The 22,684-nt window shown below is 41.9% G+C and overlaps 1 protein-coding gene across 4 annotated transcripts in view; it reads right to left on the reverse strand.

The window, feature by feature from the left end:
* The window catches only part of NPAS2 (neuronal PAS domain protein 2), a 105,858-nt gene that overhangs the window by 70,616 nt on the left and 12,558 nt on the right, over window positions 1–22,684 (reverse strand). The window lies entirely within an intron of this gene.

Genomic DNA, 22,684 nt, shown 5'->3' on the forward strand with positions numbered 1-22,684 from the left:
TTGACAGCTGGTAATTGTATGTGTATTGAATTAAAGCATTGATTTTAATTTTCAAAGTCAATCTCACTCTCTTTTAGCTGAATGAATTACTTTGTTCTTGAGAGAAAACATTGGTACTGGACTTCAGATACAGGATCAGAGCTTAGACAGCTTGTCCTCAGGGGTATTTTCTGCTGCTCTTTTGCTGAAATATCGAAAGGTTCTAACTCGCCCATTACCCAGAAAAAAAAAAAGATAATAAATTTCTGAACAGCTAGCACAGCTTCTAAATTCATAGCTAGCTTTCAACTATTTTGTGTTGGCTGCTAGGATGAGTTTCGATTGTACAGACAAGCAATAACAGACTGGGCAAAGCTGGCTAAGAAACCCTGAAAGAAAATCCAGGTGCTGCTAGGAATTGCACTGACTATCATGGATTGCAATGTATCTTTGGGTCAGTGGTGAAGTACATTAAGAAGGCTCCCTGGGAAACAGATGTTCTCTGACCTCCTGTACTACCCCTTTCACAGATGCAGACACTTTTTCTCCTCTAGACTGCTCCTGAAGAACTAAACTGCAGACTGAAGCAGCTGCTGTCATGTGGAAACCACAGGAAGGAGAAAAAGTAACACTACACATCTGAAAGAAGGATCACAGGTTGTCAATCCAAAGAGATGTTCAAATGAAGACCGAAGCTTTGCGCCATGTGCCAGCAGACAGGCTGCTGCTTCTTCTGTCTCTCAAAACCTAAATGCCACAAACCAAGTCTTTGACCTGGTTGCTCTTAACATTCATTCAAAGGTATCTGCTGTTTCCTTATTCCTAAACTATCAAACCTATTGGGCTCAGTCTGGATTTTGGCCCTCTCTGTGGTACATGAACCTGCCCTCCTGCTGCTCACACCCCTGGTGAGAACAGCTTCTTCCCACAGCCATCCCCATCCAGGTGTGGGGGTGCGTGAGCCTGCCCTCCTGCTGCTCACAACCCTGGTGAGAACAGCCTCTTCCCACGGCCATCCCCATCCAGGTGTGGGGGTGCGTGAGCCTGCCCTCCTGCTGCTCACACCCCTGGTGAGAACAGCCTCTTCCCACGGCCATCCCCATCCAGGTGTGGGGGTGCGTGAGCCTGCCCTCCTGCTGCTCACACCCCTGGTGAGAACAGCCTCTTCCCACGGCCATCCCCATCCAGGTGTGGTTCAGGGAAACACCATTTGCCTACTGGCATCCTCCAGCACGTCAGCTGGGACAGAGAAATGAGGCCAGACGCTGCTCTTACTCACATCAGTGAGAAACAACAGTAAGTCCTTTGAAATGTGTGGAGCTAAAGCTCTGTAAAGCTGACCTGGAATTGTGATCTAGCACTATACACTGAGTCACTGAAATGGAGCTAGAATGACCAAGTACAGCAGCTGCCTCTTTTGTGAAGAGGTTTCCTGCTAGCTGGAGTAGTGGTTTGGGTGAGGATTTGCCCGCTCAGGACAGCTCCAATCATGCTGCATGCTCTACATATGACAGAGATGAAATTTGGCTGAAGATTTTTTTTTGGTCATACTGAGTGTCATATTTGTTGCATAGTAGGCTGAACAAAGAAGACCTCTGCTGTTTAAAAATTTATGTTAATATTGTGCCTTGATTCCTCCACACCCTAATATTCTGCAGACATGCTATAGCCTTCCCTTGTTTCTTTATCTAGCATTTCAGTCCTTCCAAACAGGCATTATAATAACATGCAGCATTAAGACTTTATTAATTCAAATTTACCACTAAAATCCTCCCCAAAACACTCAGAAAGATGCGGCTTATGTCCCATCTCATGCATTTTTGCAGTTCTGCCAGTTTATGTGACACAAAATGCTAGTCCATTCTGGTTAGTGTGTGTCTTTTTTGCCCTAAGACCGGTGGGTTTTTTTGCAGCTGTGCATTAAAGTGGATTTTCTCTGAGGCATAATAAAAATATCACAGTAAAGACATACATCATCTTTTTGATGCCATGTTACGTGATGACATTTTTCATGGTACACTTAGTTTGCTTTTGTCCAAAGCAATTGAAAGTGTGAATGTGCACTGACCTGCTCCAAAGCAATCCTATTAGCCACCAAAAACACAGAAGATCACATACATCAATTTGAGTCTGTGCAGCACAGCATTTATTATTTCTGCAATAAACTGCAGAGAAAATAAAGTATTTCATTCATGTCTAGCTGCCCTAATGCGACGGTATTACATAACAGAAGGAAAAACAGGGATATATATGCAAAGGGCTTTTCTTCATCTGGCCCTGATGTCTGTATTACCACCCACTTTCTGGTTTTCTGTCTTATTTGACTTAAACTCTCTACAGCCTTTACAAGTGGAGTATCCTGACTTCTTCCTGCTGCTTCCAGGCTTAGACTAGCTCCTGTTTCACTGCTTCCATTTCCATGTGGTAAAGGGAGATACTGCTTCAGCAGCTTGATGCATGTTTGCAGTATTTGGCTATTTGCTTTTCTACAAAGAAAGTGATCAACTGATGCCATATCTTCATATTATACCTGAATTTGGGAACCTGACATTAATTAAAGACACAGCTGTAATAAAGGATTTTCTGAGAAGTGAGTGCTCCTTGTAATGCAAAGGTGAACCTTACAACAAAGCTAAGAATTTTTATTACACTAGAAATAATAGGGTGGCAGCAGATCTTCACACAGTATGGAAAAAAATCACGAAAATTACTGGCCTCTATCCAAGGACAATCATGAGGAATTTGGGGAATTAGGACCCTCTTCAAGGAAAAAGTCACCTCTTGGCCTGGGATGATGTGGATTCTACATACGGTTCTTTTGTCATCGAGATTACACAAGCTCCCCAGTCTTGCCTTTGCAAAAATATTAAAAGATTTTAAATGGACTTTATTCTACAGAGACAGAGTCCCAAATGCTGTTACACAAATAAAGTGATGAATAGGATGCCTATATATCATTTATTTCCTCTTGGAATTGGTGACCTTCCATCAGTCAGTAGTCTCCTTCACAGTCCCTCACTTGTGAATTATAAGTTAATCAAGAGTACAATGGAAACAATGCATCCATGGCCCGCTCACTGCATTCATTTCTCTCCTCAGGGTGGATTACAGATGTTAAAGTTGTAATGAGCTTTCTTTTAGTCCAGTTTTGACCTCAATTCTGACTTTGCCAGAAAAAATTTCTCATGTGAGTTCACACAAGATGTATTTGGAAAATACACTGGGATCTGGAAATGAGCGTTGTGAAGCTGGAGTAGTCTAAAAAAGAGTATCTCCTTAACTGCTCTATTTTAGTGTGGTGGGTTACGTGGAAAATAGTTTAAACAGAGAATACTATTTCACAAGAATCAGTGCAGAGGAATGAGTATTTTAGCATACTGCCCCATTTTACACAACCTGAGCTGAGCCTGGGGAATTTCCCCTTAAAGGGGATGCAATACCTCCACTGGAAGTATTTATTTTCAAAACACAGAGATGCACAATAGCTGTGAATTGAATACAAGGAAAGAATTATTCTCCTACAGTTGATAATACCAGTGGTAACAATGAAAGAATTATTCTCATTATAAGGAAGAGTTGATCTGAAAGGTAAAAAGAGGTGGTAATTAATTTCCTTTAATAGTCACACTGGGATCTCCTGTAGTGTGCAGTCTGATGTTAATAATATATTTTCCCCCCTATAATTAATGTTCATGTTCTGTTCCTGGGGGACTCTTCTCCACTACCCTCAGCATTGTCATTACTTAAGCATGCACAAGCAACTTTACCACTTTAGTGGCTGCAATAGCTAATCCAAGCACTGCATCCCTTGCCTGTATCTTCTCTCCTGTCATGTGGGTGGCAAATGGCATCACTAGAACATGCAACCTCAGGAGAGCTGAGAAATAATGAGGTATTTTGTCCCGTTGTGGAGGATTGTGCAGTTTTAAAGGAAACAGTAAGACGACAGAGAGGGAAAGAGTGAGCCCTCTTTGCCTGCCCTGCTTTCTGAGGCTTGTGATTCATGGGTGCAGATGTTGCACCTACTTGCCAGCACAGGGCTGGGGCACAGCATGGTGAGTAAGGAAGCCCTTGGATCTCAGGGCAGCCTGTGGCTCTCATGCCAGCCACCAAGGGCATAGGAAGAGAATGAAGCCAGGGCAGAAGCAGCATGGCCTGAGTTTCTTCTGGATGTCAGCCTGTAGTTTAAATGAAAGCTGTGCTGTGCACCAGAGACCAAAAAATGTTTGACTTATTCTAAAACACTCTGATTAAGCCAAGTTTGATGCTCCTTAGCTACAAATGCAGACATGACTCTTCTCAGAAAGCAACAAATCTGAGAGATTCTTGTGCTTAACAGAAAGAGAGTAAAAAGCTCAAGAAGGAATAGGAGACTAAGTGCTTTAACATTCTACCACTTCCTTCCACCTCTGCCAGATTTTATACTTGTTTAATTTAGGATTCCTGCAGGACAAAAGTGACACAGAAAACAATTATTTTCCCTTTATCACTAAATTTCCTTTAGCCTGCTATGCAATGCTGATGTGCATTCATCACACTTTAGAAGATTAGGGAGAATGACTCTCAACAGACAAGTTAGAAAAGAGGGAGCACAGCAAAAAGCTCAGATACAGAGCCATTTTGTTTTCATAGGATAGCAGAGATAGACACCTAGGAGAGCACAGTATTGCTTTTAAGCTAACTCAAGTCACACAAATGCAAATATCTTCTGTTTGGTTTTGCTTTGTTGTTTTTAAGAATATGTTGTCTTAAGCAACTGGGCAAAAGTTTCAAAACCAAAATGTTTCTGGAAGTGCTTTATTTCCCTCTTCTCCATCCATCACAGCTGCCAGCACTGCCCAGTTCAAACGAGCACTCCCACACCAGCATATCCAGCCTTACAGCACCATCCAGCTCTTCTCATGCACACAGGCAGGTTGGCCTTTGCTCCAATATAGGAACTTTCCCTTTGGCATTCACTTATTTCCTAAAATGAGAACACTTACAGCCACGACACATACCTATGACAGCACCTTTTAGGGCTCAACTGGTGGTCTATCTTTTTGTTTGAATGTGTGCTCTTTAAATTGCAAAAGCTCTTCCTGGAGCAGCAGAGAAAGCTAAAGAAACCCTGAGACTCACTTCCTTCATCTCCTCCCTCTGACCTTTCCTACCCTCATTTTTTTGGTTCTTGGCACAAGGAAGAGTAAACAAGTGAAAGACAGAAGCAGCACCATGTTCACAAACTTTCCTCCCTAATTTCACACTTACTTTACACCTGCATCCTGAGTCAAGGATATCTCACTGAATTCTGCTAAAACTGTAGTCTACCCAGAGATTTAAATATTCTGGAAATGACTGTAAATATAAAATGTAACAGATTTTGCCTTTTTTTTCCCCTTTAGGGGAAAACTGAAATATCAGCAGTTTCACTTCAGAACTAATTTTTATTTACTTCTCTAAGAATAAAAACTCTATTATGCCAAATTTTGTTAGCACATATAGACTACTGCCAGATGTAGATCTAAGAAAAAGGAAAAAATCCTGGCTTGTGAATGGCACCAAAAATGCCCAATACTAAAGACACAGATGTAATGTACACAATGACATTTCTCCCTAGTTGACATATCTGTAAAGCAGTAAAATGACTAATTAAATAACAAGAAAGATGGAAATGGAAGGTGCCACTATCACTGAGCCATTAACAAGAAGGTTCCATAAGACTCAGAGATGGGAAGTAAGCAGAATTAAGGCTATAATGCACAAAGCCACACAGAACAAACCCATATTCCTAGAAGAAAAGCCTGAAAAATAAACATCCGTATTCATAACATAGCTAACATAGTATAGTGACTTCATAGTAGCTTAACTGGAAATATTTTATTGTATGGAAAGTACTTTGAAGGGTGACATTTCAGCACATGAACACTGCTTATTCTGACAAAAGGTATTTCTCAAATACATTCAATTCAAGTTTTTTCCAAGCTTGCATTTCCTACTTTGCATTGTGGGGTAGTGGTGTGGAGAGTGTGGAGGGAAGAGGAGGAGGGAATGAAAAGTAGAGATTATTTTTTTAATTGAAGATTTCAGTAATTGTTTTCAGATCTTCACATATCTAGGCCTTGCACGTTTAAACAAATGCAAGTGCAAAATATTATTAATGAAATATAAATTAAGGAGAGAGCTGACAAAAAGGTGATATAGCATTCTCTGTCTGAAAAATGGCATATTTTCATGGAAAAAAACAGTATCAGAGACACTTTGTGTATCTTTCAAAGAAATCTTTGGGACACTGCTTTTATGGAAAAACTGGAATACATCTTCTCTTTAAAGAAATAATTCAGATTTTCTGACCTTTTCAGTAAAAAGTAAGAACATTTGGGAAGACAAATATTCCAGATTTTCTTATTAGATGTGTTTCATTTGCACATAACTCATAAGCTACTTGCAGGCAGTGTCCGCCAGAGTAAAAACTGAAATTCCCTGTTGCCTGTTCTCCCACACTGGGTAATCACACCTTGAGACTCTGATCCAGGAGGTGATGTGGGTAAATCATGAACTGCCCATGCGAGTTTCCCATTCTGTCAGACCAGCTGGGGATAGTGGTTTATGCCTTTCAATTAGAAAGCTTTCGTGGGCCTTCTCCCTCAAAACAGCAGGAGACACTGGGGTGCCAACAGATCCACAATTTCCAGTAAGAGAGCCAAGTAAAGCCATACAGTGGTGGTGCTTCACATCTGACCTCCCTGGTGCGACTGGAGACCTGTGGGTGCTGATCCCAGGCTCCAGGCAACAATATGATCCTGCTGAGTGAAAGCAGCTCTGCTGCTCTGAACAGTGCTCTTAAACAAACCAAGCAAAATAATACATTTACATTACCACTTACTCTGAGAATGTTACCTTCTCTAGAAGAGGGGATATCAGTGCTATTTAAAATAATTGTGGCAGCTTGGTGTACGTAGCGATGCTGTTCTCCCATGCACAGGGAAACTCATGTCTGGAGATGCACACACTGTCTTATCAAAGGTTTGTTTCTAATAAGGGAGTAACTTAAGCCCTTTTTAACACCTGCACTGCATGATTTAATATACTAATGTGTAAACCTGTCTCAAATGTCCAATCCTAAAAATGTTTTACTTTCTTTTCAGTACTCTTAAGTAGTTAGTCCTGCTAATTTAACTCCATCAGGCTGAAAGGCATTAAATGAAATGTCTAGAAGGAATTAATTTAAGTACTTATCAAAGACCATATCAATTTCCACTGGTAAGTAAAATGAATGTATGTGAACTGGAATCAGATACATTGATTCTGCTCTATTGTGAAAACATAGCTTGGAGATAAGTAGTACTATGATTATTTGCCCAGGAAAATGTGCATCATCCTAACAGAACAGTCCTAACAGTCATGACCTTGACTAAACTACTGCACTCCAGCTTTCTCAAAAGCAGTGCCAAAATACCAACAACAGCATGACCTACATGTCTGTTTTTTGAGGTGTCCATTTTACAATGAGGCTTTGAGAGAAGCAGTCTTTATTCAAAAACATTTATTGACTCATATGTGCAGTTCCTGCTGTACTTCTGCTTAAAGAAAACTAGAAGATAGGACACTGTTCAGAGCCTGTGCTTGGGCTATAGCTAAAAGGCAAACAAAAATGCACCTTGCACTGGCATTTTCAAAGGACAAGTTTGATACCATAAACAAAGCTCATTTGTGCTTCCTGAAGCATCGTTCTGCCTTAGGGGTTAATGGCTCAAAGACAGCACAGGCTGCTCCACATGGACACTAATGCAAGTTTAGGAATGGCATCAGCTGGTGTCTGTCTTTGGAAAAGCTGGAGCTGAATATTTCTGGCTGGCTCCTCCAGGCTGAAAGGCTGTGATTCATTCTAGGCTGGTATTCATGACTTCTGAAGACCTGAGTTTGCTCAAGTCTCTTAATACTCCTGCTGGAGCTGAGACTGGGGCTAAGGACTGATGAGGATGAAAAGCAGGTGCTATTGCTGGGAAGATCATAAAGCTCAGAAGAGCAGAAACTCAGTAAAGCATGACCAGCTGTAGGGCTAAGTGGGAATAATGTGCTTTAGGTCATGTTAGTCTGGGGTTTAATAGCTTGGTGTAGAACTAGAGTTTGGACCCAAAGAACTGAGTTAATCACTGGATCTCAAAGGGCTTAACTGATGATTCAGATAAAGACAACAGCAAAACCTCACCACTGGCCTCCCTGAGCAAAGGCAAGGCTATACCTTAGCCTGAGCCAACACATCAGATTCCTCGTTGCTCACCCTTGTGCAGCATACGCTTCCAAATTCAATTTTTAGCCATGGGAAGCCTTTATGCTGATACATCGAATTTTTCCAGGGCTATTATTAGCTTACTGAAATGAAAGTGCTTGTTGATAAGAAAAAGCTTAGATAAAAAACCAGGACAAAGTGACCCAAACACAAGTATGGCTTCACAGTCTTGCCAAATATACACATTGTGCCAAGGCCTATCATGCACTGGCTGCGTCTGTGCAGAACCTAACAAAGATTGGCAGGCAGGTAGCTTGGGAATAATACCATCCAAGGCAGCAGGCCCTAAGACACCCCCTTAAGAAACCTTAGAGGACCATTTCTTGACATCCTCTCTCTGCTGCTGAAAAGAACAGGGTCTGGTCAGTGACTTGTTCCTTCTGAGTAAATGAGAAAGTGGGATCATCAACCAATGATCTGAGAAATAAAGCAGCTTACAGCTTTCTATTGTTACACAGAAAGCTTTCTTTCTGTTACATTTGCACGTGATGTGTTCATCAGCAAAGATTTTTAGGGTTCTTGCCTGTCTTTTGGCATCGTCTCAATTTCACTAATAAAAAAACCCCTCTGGCTGTTAATCATAGATGCTGGGGGAAGCACCTTCTTTGTCTTGGGTCCAGCAGAAGTGTCCATGTTGTGATGGGAATGAGGATGAAAATGCCAGAAAGTCTCAAGAGACCCACTCAGCTGGACTGAACAAAAATGCCAGCAGAGAAAATGGCTTGTGCATAATCCTTGAGTAGATACAGGCTGCTAAAATATACCAAGGATGAGGGCTAGTGTTAGAGCTAGGTTTAAAGGGCAGGGTAGTGGAATCAGCAGCTTCAGGAGTGCTAATAGCACTGACCCTGCAAGGTCACTGGACTGCAATTGGGGCTGAAGGGCAGGTAGTTATTTGTACTGTGAGGAAGGGCATGTGAACTTCTTTTGATGTGCAAGTTAGGTTTAGAGATAAGATTGATAAAAGTCTCGTATCTGACTGGGTCTGTAGGGCTGGGAGAAGAATGAGACAATGACTGAGGATTCATTTCAGCTCAAAACCTGGGGTGCTTCAGTTTCTGCAGTTCTTCCAAACCTCGAATGAAAACTAATCTTCTCTAAGCTCCTTGGGGAAACCTGCTGCCATCCTACCACCCTGGGCTTTAGACCAAAAATTGATTAAACACTTCAGATCCCATTTCCCTTAACCCCAATCAAGATGAAGGCAGTAAAACTCAGCAAAGCATTTGCCTCTCAGCATATGTCCCAAACCTTCAGTTCAACCCAACAATTCCTGCTGATTGTCCCAGTAGAGCAAGTAGCTCACTTCTGCCTGATTTTAACTGCAATCACCATCCTAAGCCTTATTACATCTTTATCACCTGAAACTTGTAACAGAAGAGTAAATTTAAGATGTTTGACTCCTGCCTTGTCTGCCTCTCCCTCTACAGGTACAGGATCCACCAGCAAACTGAACTGCCCATTCCCAAAGCCCTACTTCATGTGTACGCCCAAGCTTGCTTACCTGTCCTACACCAAACCCAATGGGGCCAAAATTCACCTTAGAGCTTTTGGTTCTACCAGTGCACACTTCACAATGGCCTTCTGGTCAGTCTTCGGCAATCCATGAATATTTCTCCTTGTTCAGTATTTCCACAGCTAAAACTTAACAGTATCTCCTTCACAAACACTACATAAAAGTTGCCCAGTGTCTCCTCCTTTCCTCCACAGAGGGGCTTCAAACTCAGGTTTTCCTCTCATCATCCAGTATTAAAGGGATCCCAGTGAACTCTTGCAGCAATAAATGGAATTCTCCTGATCTTGTGATTGCCAGCAATAACCCAAAGTGACTGTTAATCTCAGTTTTAATTTTCTCTACCCCAAAGCCAAGCAGAATAAGATGGCCTGTGTGGAGTAAAGGCCTGAGAGCAGCTTGGAGACTGGTATTCCTTATTGTCTTGAGTCCATTTACCACCACCTCCAGTTCCAAGAGGTTGTGTTCACTAATGGGTGCTATCAGATATGCATGATGAGGGTATTTCAGTCTCTGCTGGGTGTGGGTCATTTAGCACACCCATCAGGTGTCCCATGTCAGGATTAGGAAGAGCAGAGATGGAAGAGTTCCATTTAGTACCATGTCCTAAAAGTTCCTCTGTTCCAGGATGATATACTGCTGTCTGGTTATGGCTATGCTTATTAGAATAGTAAAGAGTTTTTCAATATTTTTACACAGAACATTTCTCTTTCTTCTCTACAAAAATATCAAGCAAATAGTTTTTGACAGTTTTTGAGTCATTGAAGAATTCCTTTGAAAAAGGCCTGGCTCACCTCCTTTATGGTGAGGTGACTGCCTGATTGCACTGCTACAAAGCAGTACTGCTCAGCTTCAGGAGGCTCCTCTGAAGGGAGGTTCACTGTCTCTCTATGCTTACATTCTCCCATTCCTCCCCAGCCTCCCTAATGATAAATCAGACATTCCAAACGAAGTCTGAGGGTCTGAATATCCACCTTTGTAACTTTCTTGAGCCTTGTCTCCACATTAAGTTTTCTAGAAGTGGGCTGAGTTCTTTTAGAAGTGGAGGGATTGGAAAGCACAAAGGCAATCTTTCTGCCTTAGAGCCATGCAGGAATTCCCCGGCCACAGCATTGGACATGGAGAGCATCCTGTCCACAGGTCAGTGAAATGTTCTCTGTTTTAAACTGTTGCATTGCACACTCGACTGAAACTTTTGGTTCTGAACAAGTTATATTTTTCTGGCACGTTCCTAGGAATGTAGATTTTCAGTTCTGCTGCCAGGTAGAAGCGAATAGTTGAGTTTTTTAAGAGCACCAAGTGGCCTATTAGCAAGTGTAAACGCATCCAAAAAAATGAAAAAAGACTGTATTTCTGCTTCTGATTCACTGTTCTGTGCCAAATAACACTTTCTCAGTCACCTTTTCTTCCTCAAAGAGAACAGGTTGTGACAGATTGAAGTCTTCTCCCCTGCTATGTCAGGAGCCTTTATGTGACAATTACAATATCATTTTTGTTTTACGATCAGCTGAAGTCAGTTCAAAACAGCACGTCACCTCACACATGAAATAGCATTACTTTATGTGATGGGTACTGGAATTTGGCAGGAGCATTTCCTCATTTGCAGTCTGCTTTTTTCTGTCTCAACTCGATGCAGAGTAACTTCAGTTTTGAAGTCAGTCAGGCTTATCTGGAGGAGTGACTCATCTAGGGCAAGCAGAGTAGCCAGCTTCTGCTTGCTCTGAAATGTTAAGGAGTGGAGGAGGAGAAAAATTACAAATTCATGATGGGGAAGACCTCAGACCTTCCAGATAAAACCTGTGATATTTATCGGCAGCCCTGTGAGCAGCAAGCTCAGTGCTCAGCAGGCAGTCTCTTTATCCCCTCACTTTTTCATGGTGTTTGCCTTTCTCTCTTGTTGCACCCAGCTCACGTGCCACAGGCAAGACTGGCCTCAGAAAGTTCAAAGAGGAGCCAGCTGGCTGCACATGAGTGCTCAGATCAGTGGATCCTACTGATGTAATCAACAGCACCACGTCTTCTAGCTTTTTTTATTTTGTACGTCTCTAGAAGAGCAATTAGCCAAGAGCAGGTCTAAATGCTGCAGTGTTCAGAGTGATTCTGGCTTTCCCTGACAATTGCTTTTTCACATCATCTATTATACCTAGGAAAGTAATAAAGCATTTCCCATTAATAACCCCTCTCACTTGTGATTTCTCTTTTTGTGGCCAGAAGAGACAAAGTGTTCAGTCAAGGCACAAAAATCTCTCCAAAACAACCAGTACTATAATTCTTCATCTGCCAAAACTGCTATCACCATGAATTCAAGACACTCAGTCCTAAAACCATCCACTCTTCCCAATTTCTGACCGGTTCCTACTTCTTTCCTGGTTGCCAATTTTTTTTTTTTTCTAAAATGCTTATTTTTTAAAACCAAGACCAACTCACTTCAGATGTGAGACACTTAATCCTCCTGCATTCAGATTCAAAAGGAAGTGTTTGTAGAAAATAAAATAAGTTTTTTGAGCAGTAAAACTGTCAGAAAGTTCTTGAGTAGGTTCTCTGGTGTCTGCAGGGACAGGAGGCCCCAACATAAGATGCATGTGGACCTGTTGCAGTGAGTCCAGATGATTGACCATAGGTCTGGATCATTCCACACCTCTCCTATGAAGACAGGCTGACTGAGATGGGATTGTTCAGCTTGGAGAAAAGGCGGCTTCAGGGAGACCTTATAGCTGTCTCATGCCTGAAGGGGCCTGACAAGAAAGCTGCATGGGACTTTTCACATAGGCATGGAGTGATGGGATGAGCAGGAATGGCTTTAAACTGAAAGATGGTAGCTTTGGATCGAATGTTCAAATAAATTCTTTGCTGTGAGGGTGGTGAGACATGGGAAGATGTTGCCCAGAGAAGCTGCGGATGCCCCATTCTTTGGCAATGTTCAAGGCCAGGAGAATGGAGCTCTGAGCAACCTGGTGTAGAGGGAGGTGTCCCTGCTTACGGTTGAAACCAGTTCATCTTGAAGGTCCCTTCCAAATGAAACTATTCTATGATTCTATGATCTGAAGGAAAATAAAGAAATCTTCATCATTAAAAAAAAAAAAAAAAACAAAACCCAACTTTGATTTGTTTATGGAATAACCCTTTATTTTACTATGCTATGAGACACATGGCCTGACATTGTCCTCTGTATTGTCTATTGTATGGCCCCGTCAGACATAGGGAGAAAGATAATGTATTAAACACTCAGGAGCAGAAATGCAAAAGCTCAAGGTGGAGATTCAGAGGTTAGGAGTCGCTGAAATCCATTTGATTTCATTCTTAAAAAATTATCAGACTGTCAGACTGAGCATGTCCCTTTGACTTCAGTATTCCTTGTGTTTTAAAAATCTAACCAAAGAGCATTAATGTTCACTGCTGTATATTTACAGTATACAGTACAAATGAGAACAGTAACTGCCACTCAGATGTAATGGTCTTTCCTTTAGATGCTTGATATTCTATACTGCTAAGTGCTGCGTGAAAGTTGATTTACAGTCTATTTGGAAGTAAAAACTGCATTTAGTACTTTAATTTCCTCATCCCATTTTAATTTTTTTTTTCATACCCAGGCAGTCCAAGAAAAATGCAAGTTTTGCAGATATCTTTATCGATCTTTGCTTTGTGATTTAGTAATGTGCATCATCTGGTTCTTACTTGTACATCTTAAAAACCCAGAAAAGGAAGATGTTGAGCCCATGTTCTAAAATAGGTATATGTTTTAAACATGCTATTAAATTGTAGCTTCTACATTTTCTAGATTTTTCCATTTCCTTTCCCGGAGTTTTAATTCCTTTGGGGCATATCATAATGTCCTTACTCAGACAAAACTACTTTTCTATTTGCATTGTTTCGGTTGAAAACTGCATGAGGCAGTTAATATCTGCAATACAAGTACCTCTTTATCATTTGTCAGCAAAGTTAAATGGTTTTTTGACATACTAACTATTGAATAAAGTATTAAGGTCACTGGTCCTTTTCCGGCAAGTATTGCCTTAAAAATCCAGCAATCGCTCCAGATTAGTAATCACAGTATTTATACAGATTTTAGGCATGATGGCTCATGTGCACTCAGTTTTTTGTACTGTTTATATAAAAAAAAAAAAAAAAAAAAAGCAAGCTCCCTCAGTCTTGCATGGAGGTTTCCACATTCTCATCAATTCTGTTCACACAATCAAGCTCTCTGGAAGTTAAATTTCAATTTATCATTTTCATTTTTGTACTTTTTCCCCTTGTGTTCGCCTTTCCCTCCATATTTATGCCTTTATCTAAGGATTTTGGGCAATGGGCTGTGGGCCTGCTCTAGTGTCCAGGAAGTAAGCTAGGAGAGTGCTCAGCATTTGATCATCACCATGCCGTGTGACATTTCACATCTTTTATTGTAATCGGAATTTCAATAGCCTTGTCAATACCAATGAAATTTATAACGTGCCAGGAGGGCGCTCTCAGATTAAGCTGTTTTCTTGTGTATTAAAGGGCTGTCATGGAACATTAACCATGAGACATCAACGAAATGGACTGAGACTTTAACACAAGTTTAATGACCTAGAGCTGGAATTCAGTGCCCTTTCTCCTAGGAGAGCTACTTTATTACTCTACAAGTAGTCTCAGTTTGTTCATGGGACTGCTTGTAAGATGCACTCAGTGTGATTAAGAAGGTCAGAATCTGTCCCTGTTGACAAAAGACTACTTTGACACTTCAGATTCCCTTTGTGCTGCTTTTGCTTTGACTGGTGAGCACTTCATCAGGTGAGTCATCCCCTTTCACTGGGACTAAAGCTTGCACAGCTTGATCTATTTGGATTTATGGGCATACCCCATTAGGCTACACCACCGAAGTGAAGGACACTGCTTTGGAATAATGAGGTATTCACTGTGAGCAAGTAATATTGGACTGGGGCTAGAAACACACTGTGAGCATGCTGGCAAAGGAGACGATTCCTCTGAAGTGATCTGAGCTGGCTAATATTCTGTAGGACTAATAACCCAGAGGGGAAGATTTGTTGCATAAATGCATATGGGACTGTGGCTTTAAATTCCTGCCTTACAGATGGCCCTAAGCACAGCCCTCACTAAGGCACTGAAGCAGCAGGTAGGATTTCAAGCCTCCCTTTTATCCTGAACTTCCTCAGGGACATGCATTTTGCCTGCTAGGTGAGCAGGCAGTTCAGGCTCTACATCTTGAATGCTCAAAGCCATGAAGAGTAGGCCAGCCAAGCTGGCTTGTGGCTACCAAACAGACATGGTTGATTGTCCTGCTTCTCCTGCACTGCTTATCTTCATTGCTGGTCCATGTTCCTTCTGTGAGCTCACTAAATTCTGTAATTTGGCAAAAAAACCCCAAAAAACAAACAGCCATCCTTTACTTTTTTCTTTTATTTTCTGATAGAGAAAGCTGACAGGACTTCTTCAGAAGCCTCATTAGGTAGGACAGCAAAGGCAACTGGCAGAAGTGCCCAGCTAGGAGCAGAGAACAGGAGAGGGAAATCTGGCATTTATAAATGGGACTGGTCCTCCACCACCAAAGTGCACTTGTGGTGGCAGACTGAACTTAAATAAGTTGTAGTCTGTGATGAAACCTCATCTTTCAGTTGTCAGTAGACTTCACCATGAATCCTCTCAGTTATCATAGCAACTTCCCTGCATGCCTTTCAGGGAGGCCTGATTTTGTGGTTGTTTAGGCTCAAGAAGAGGAGGTTCAGGGGAAATCTCATTGCTCTCTACAACTGCCTGAAAGGAGATGTAGTGAGGTGGGGGCCAATCTCTTCTGCTGTGCTTTCAGTTATAAGCTGACACAGGGAAGATTCAGATTAGATATTAAAAAAAACCAAACCACTGTTTGTGTTGTCAGACATTGGAACTGGTTGCCCAGGGAGGTGGTGGAGTCACCATTGCTGGAGCTATGTGGATCTGGTGCTGGGTGATGTGGATTAGTGGTTTAGGGGTTACAGTGATAGTGCCAGGTGAGCAATTGGGCTGGATTATCTTGTAGGTCTCTGCTAACCTTGATGATTCTATGATTCAATTGGGCCAGTTTGTGTCAATTTTGCCATGAAAACTAGAAACTCAATTGTGGAAGAAGACTATCACATTTCCCAGGCAACAATGACAGCATTATTCCTTCTGAGTAATAACAATATCAAGATTACACTATTAAATTGAAAGATTACACTATTAATGCAAGATTACACTATTAAATTGAAATAGTTTAATTTTAAATTAAAATTCAGAGTATCTTTCTGGGAAGGTTCTCATGTTTTAAAAAGAAAGGAAAACTCAGGGAACAACAGGCCAGTCAGTCTCACTATGCTAAGGCACATAGAAAATAAGGAGGTGACTGATAAGCCAACACGGTTTCACTGAAGGCAAATTGTGCCTGATAAATTTGGTAGCCTTCTACAAGACTGTTACAGCATTGGTGGATGAGAGAAGAGCAGCTGACATCATCTACCTGGGCTCATGCAAAGCATTTGACACTGTCTGGAACAATGTCTTTGTCCCTGCACTGGACAGACATGGATTTGATAAATGAACCACTCAGTGGGTAAGGAAGTGGCTAAATGGTTGCACTGAAAGATTTGAGGTCCACAGCTTGCTGAACAAGTGGATAAGTAGCATTCCCTGGGGGTCAGTACTGGGACCAGTGCTGTTCAACATCTTTGCAGTGATACACAGGGCACCCTCCGTAAGTCTGCCAACAATGCCAAGGTGTGTGGTGCTGCTGACACTCTGGAGGGAAGGGAAACCACCCACAGGGACCTGGACAGGCTTGAGAGGTGGGTCTGTGCCAGCCTCATGAAGTTCAACAAGGCTACGTGCAAAGTCCTGCACCAGGGTCAGCAATCCCAAACAGAAACATAGGCTGGGCATAGAAGGGATTAAGAGCAGCCCTGAGGAAAAGGACTTGTGTGCTTATTGCCCTGAAAGTCAACCATAACCTAGGCTGCACCAAAAGAAGTGTGACTAGCGGGTCAAAAGAGGCAATTATGTCCCTCTACTGTGTTCTGGAATATTGACCTCAGCTCTGGAACCCCCAACATATAAAGGACATTGACCTGCTCAAGTGAGTTCAGAGGAAAAAAAACAAAACAAAACAAAACAAAACAAAAAAAAAAACAAAACAAAAAAAAAAAAAACCAAAAAAACCCCAAAAAACCAACCAACCAAACAAAAAAAAAAAAAAATCAGTCTTATTTCTTGTCAAGGCTTTCTTTCATCTTACACTATGAACCACAGAAATGCTAGAGTTTTTCCCTCAGGCTTTGATCACTGTATTACCATGACAACAAGGTATTTATTATAGCCATTATAGGTGGACTTCAGATGGTAAGTGGATCCCTCAGAAGTCCATGGGTGAGCTTTTGGTCTCCAAACACCAAGATAAATGAAAGAATTACTCTCTCCCGAAGAGGTATCTAACAGGTAACTTATTTGCTTTCAATTTTTTCAGCCAACTCCATTGCCTTCCATCAGTTTAAATCTACTGACTATTTTAATTATACGGAAAACCAGGTCAAACTTTTGTTCACCACTTTGCTTTGCTTTTTGCTGACTGAAACCTGTAATCTGGCAAGTCAATGCATCAATCTGACAGGATGCGACATATGGGCATCACAAAGGTTTTTATTCTTACTGTTTACATTATTCTACTTTTCAGAGTTTTCCAGCCTTGCACAGCAGAAAGCTGTAAAGCTTTGTTCTCAAAGAGCTCACAACTAAAGAATGCTATTTTGCATACATAGAGGCTTGGAGTGTAAAAATATATGATAGAAACAAGAACTATTACTCCCTTGAAGACATTGATGCATGAGGGTAATCAAGTCACTTTAGCAATAAAAATAGCTTCAAACTTAAGCACAAGTTTTAATACCTTGTTTAGTCAAAGGTATACTACAAAACATGCAATTCTAGCTCAGCAAGCAAGATAATGCAAGATTCTTAAAGACTGTTTCCTCAGCTTAAGGGGTATCCAGACAGACAATGGAAGTCCTTCTAAACAAGGCTTTGTAGACAAAGTAAATTATAAATACACATTAAAACTGCCATTAATGCCTGTCAATCTGCTTCTAAAAGATGTAATTAGGAGATCAAAAAGCTAATTAGAAAATCTGTTTGATCTCAAGAGTTTGGTTACATACTGACAATCTTGAAATAATTTGTATCAGAAAGAACTGTTAAAGCTTTATATAATTCTGAACTTGAGCAACTGATATTTTCTAAGATTCAAAAATGGTGCACAGTTCTTTAAAATGAAAATTGTATCACCAAGGTAGTCATAAAAGTTAGTACTTATTAGTAAGGAAAAATGTTTATTGATTTACTTAAACCAGATAAAATGTATAACTAAAAATCTCAAGAAGATGATTTAAACATACCAAACCCAATGTTTTCCTAGCAGAAACACCTGAAAACAAACAAGAAAGTGTGCAGGAAATATGGATTTTATATAGGGCTATCCCTCACTGGAGCTCTCTCAGCTTCTGCCTTTTCTAGGGAGCAGTCTGGGGACAGAGCCTGCCAGGAAGCCTTGCCTGGTTCTTCCAGTTTCAAGAATCTTAGAAGAAACCACCACACTTGGCTATACAGAACATTTCCATGATTAAACCACTTGGGTTGAAATTCTGCAGTCTGGTGTCTGCCTGGGAATTTTGATGATTCCTATTTTCAGCCAGAAGAGTTAAGAAGTAGAGATTATATATTTATGAGAAAAGTTAGTCTTTGCTTTGCAGGTGTGTGTGCTCTTTGCAACAAGGATATCCTCATTAAAAAATCTGCCTGAATTGACCAATGTTTAATAAAACTGAAGCTTTTACCCAACTATATTGAGAGTAATGTAATGTGAGTACTGGTTTGGGCCAGGCTAAGCTAGCACTGCTGGCACAAAAGTGCTCACATCCTTCCCCTGCCCATCCCAGCTTATGCCAGTAGCTGTGAAGTGACTTAGTGAACTGATTGTGAACTGCCAGTGAATTAAGCTGATTTAAAGGGACCAGCAACAATTAAAAAAAAATAATTATTTGAATACAGTGTGATTACCAAACTATTAAGTACTGCATAACAATGAATATACAGGAAGGGAGTAAATCAAAATTACACAGGCTGACTTAATTATACTATTTCTTAATTTCTGAGTGCTCAGTTTTGCATCCATTGTTAGCATTCAAGGCAGTTTCTGTGAGTGTGTGACTTTACTAGATCTTTAAAAAAATGGAAAACCTCACTATTTGGCATTGTTGTGATACTTCCAAAATATCAGCAGTCTTCCACTCATGACAGGTAACAACCTGCATCAGCCAGAGTGGTCACAGGGTCCTGCTGCAGGAAGGGACAATGGGCTGCAGTAAGAGGTAGGCCATAAGATGGCTCTCCTGCTGGGCTTTGAGGCACCACAGAGAGGCACCATATTTGCCAGCACTGGCATGCCCTCCCAGAAGACCACACAGGCCAGCTTTTTCTGCCTGTCCTCCCTGACTGTCAGCTTGATGCCTCCTTCTGTACCTCAGATTCCTCCTGACCTCCGTTATACACTGCAGGATGAGCACATGCTCATCTTCATTTCTGGCTATCTAAGCCTCAGGTACTTCCTAAGAACCCCACTTTCAGACTTTTCTCAGCACAAAGACCCTCCTCCTCCAACCTCTTCCTCCCATGTTGCCACTCAATCTCCCTCTCCCAGGCTCAGCTCCATGCTTGCTCCCTTCATGACATCCTCTCTTTCCAGTAGATCACACACCCCATCCTTAGCCAAGCTTGTACTAAGGGCCTCTTTTTCATCTCTTCTTTTTCCTCACTGCCATGGGTTGCAGCTGAAATTTCCTTGTCTCCCTTGCTCCTTGTCTGTGTTCTTTCTCCTACTGGTCATCATTTTCAACTCCATCCATGCTCACTGTTCCCACTCCTGCTGGTCCATTTTTCACCCCAGTGCATCATGTCCTTGCCTGACCTGTACAAATCCTTGAGTCTCAGCCTTGCCTTTATTTCTTCACTCAGCTCCCCTCAAGCCCCACTTCTCCTCTCATCCAGAAATGTAAAAAGTTCAGCAGTTACTCTAAAGTGGCTTAAACCCACACTGGTTCCAAAGGAGATTCTTTGTCTTCCTCTCACCTCTGCAACCTGTGCAGCTGCCCAGTAACCCAGCTTAGGAAAATGTAACAGCTGACAATTAACCCATCCACATAAAGAAAAGGCTAAATTTCAGCAAGATCAGCTTTCTGCTCTGACACACTGGTGTCCAGAGTTGGGAGTGAGGCAGCACTATCCTTTGCAGTAGCAGCAGGGATGTACATGGATGTGGTGGTCTGACCCTGGCCAGATGCCAGGTGCTCACCAAAGCTGCCCTATTACTCCCCTCCTCAGCTGGATAACAGACACAAAATGTAATGAAAGGTTCAAGAGCTGAAGATGGGGAGAGAGACTGGAGATCATCCACGAGATACTGTCCAGAGCAAAAGAGACTCAGCTTGCGGAAATTAATTGAATTTATTGCTAATCAAATCAGAGCGGGATCATGAGAAGTAAAACAAATCTTAACACCACCTTCCTGCCACCACTCCCTCCTTCCCAGGCTTAACTTTATTTCTGATTCTCTAACTCCTACCCACCAGTGGCAAGGGGACACAGGGAATGGGGGCTGCAGTTAGTTCATCACATTTTGCTTCTGCCACTGCTTCCCCCTTGGGGAAAGGAGTCCCTCCCCTGTTCCAGTGTGGGGTCCCTCCCACCAGAGGCAGTTCACGGAGGACTCCAACAGGAGTCCTTCCCACAGGCTACAGTTCCTCACTAACCACTCCATTGTGGGTCCCTTTACCACAGGGTGCAGTCCTTCAGGAGTGGACTGCTCCAGTGTGAGTTCTCCATAGAGTCAAGTCCTGCCAGCAAACCTGCTCTACTGTGGGCTCCTCTCTCCATGGATCCACAGGTCCTGCCAGAAGCCTGCTCCTGTGTGGGCTTCCCACGGGGTCACAGCCTCTTTTGCACATCCATCTGCTGTGACATGCAATCCTCCAGAGGCTGCAGGTGGCATCTGCTCCCCGTGGACCTCCAAGGACTGCAGGGGCACAGCTGCATTACCGTGGTCTTCAGCACAGCCTGCAGGGCTATCTCAGCTCCTGAAGCACCTTCTCCCTCTCCCTCTTCACCACCCTTGGCATCTGCAGAACTGTTTCTCTCATTTCTTTTCATTCCTCTCTTCTCTGTCCAGAGTTACTCCTGCCCATAACTGGTTTTTTCCTTCTTACGTATGTTATCCCAAAATCATTAATACCTTTGCTGAATGGCTTGGCCTTGGCCAGCAGTGGCTCTGCTTGGAGCCACTTGGCATTGGCTCTGTCAGACATCAGGGAAGTTGCTAGCAGTTTCTCAGAAAATACACACCTATAGCCTTCACTACAACCTTTCCATGCAAATTCAATACAATGGATAAAAGCAGTCTTGCAATTATGAGTTTAGCCAAAATGGGTAAGATTTGAGGAAGCAATGGGAAATCAGTCTTAAATGGAAAAATACACTATACAGGCAATGCTGCCTGAGTTCATGCCAGAAACATCTTATGACTCCCAGTTACTGCTTTGCTCTTTAAGACAATGGTTTACAAGAGGTGTCATGCTTTGGCAGAGTGAGAGGAGATTCACATCAAATACATTTCTCCAAAAGAAACCTGCAGACTAGCTATGAAACAAGACTAAGAAGAAACTTCTAAAACGTTATTAACTCCAGAATAAAATGCAAAAAAAAAAGGGCTGGCCTGAAATGAGACACTTCCTACATTATAATCCCCCCAAAACAAGCAACTTCCACTGTCGTCACGCTCAAGTCAACATGCAAGAAGAAATGCAACAATTAAGGCTATTCATCAGTTGAGGTTTTGAACCCATTATCCATATTCTATTCAGGTGTAGTCTGTATTTCATATTTTGGGGGACACTGTCAGTGAGGAATGTGAAAGAACCTTCAGTGGACCCTATGTTGGAAACATCTTTCTGCCAAGTCTACTATGCTCCCCTGAAGCATTCTTTTACTGGGATAGCTCATTCTGCTCAGGGAAAGAGTTTAGTTTTGCCAGTAAAGTACCTGCACACAACACATATCTGTTAGAGGAAGTTACCGCTGTGCCCTTACATGTGCTAGTGTCACAAAGATGTTTAAGAACAGACAAGATCTGGCTCACCAGAACAACCTTCCTGCACAACCATTTCTGAGCTCTCTCTGCAGTGCCTTTCTCTTTCCTTCTCTGTTGCAAAACATTAATCTAGATTCATAATTCAGATCCTCAAAAGAAGCGAGAAAGGTTACATCAGTGCCTGAGTCACTTTAAGTTTTGCACACAAAACTGTGAAAAAACATTTTTCATGAATGAAGTAGCTAGAAAGAGGCAAAGGTTTGGGTATGTGCTCACTGCTGACAAATACTTAATAAATTTCAGAAACCTTCTGTGGCTGATGCAACGTGAGAAATCCTCAGAGGACTTAGCATACAGCACCGTCTTCACATGCAGATAGCCAAAAGTGTTTCGCAAAAGAACACTGTCCTCTTCTTGGGGTGCCAGATGGGTGAATCTTAAAACTGACAAACATGAGGTTGCAGAGCAACCAAAAAATTCTAATTATAAACCTACGTCACATCATCCAAGCCATATGCAGAGTAATTCAAAATAAGGAGAAACAGAGGAACAAATGGGTAGACAAAAGCAGAAAGTTCAGGCCTGCTCCTCTTCTTGAGACCATACACAGACAAAAAGAACAAGGCCCCTTTGTGGCATTCTGATTTTCAGACAGTACATCTTCACAGCTGCCGTGCTACTGCGATGAGTGCTCCCTTTCCATCCAACCCATCCTCGCTGCTCCATACATGAGTCAGACTGGAGACCCGTTCAGCCCCTAAATATGTGCTTAAGTCTTTCCATA

The sequence above is a fragment of the Agelaius tricolor genome, unplaced genomic scaffold (genome assembly GCF_023055355.1).
Source record: "Agelaius tricolor isolate 1412-34295 unplaced genomic scaffold, bAgeTri1.0.p SCAF_7, whole genome shotgun sequence".
NCBI lineage: Eukaryota > Metazoa > Chordata > Aves > Passeriformes > Icteridae > Agelaius > Agelaius tricolor.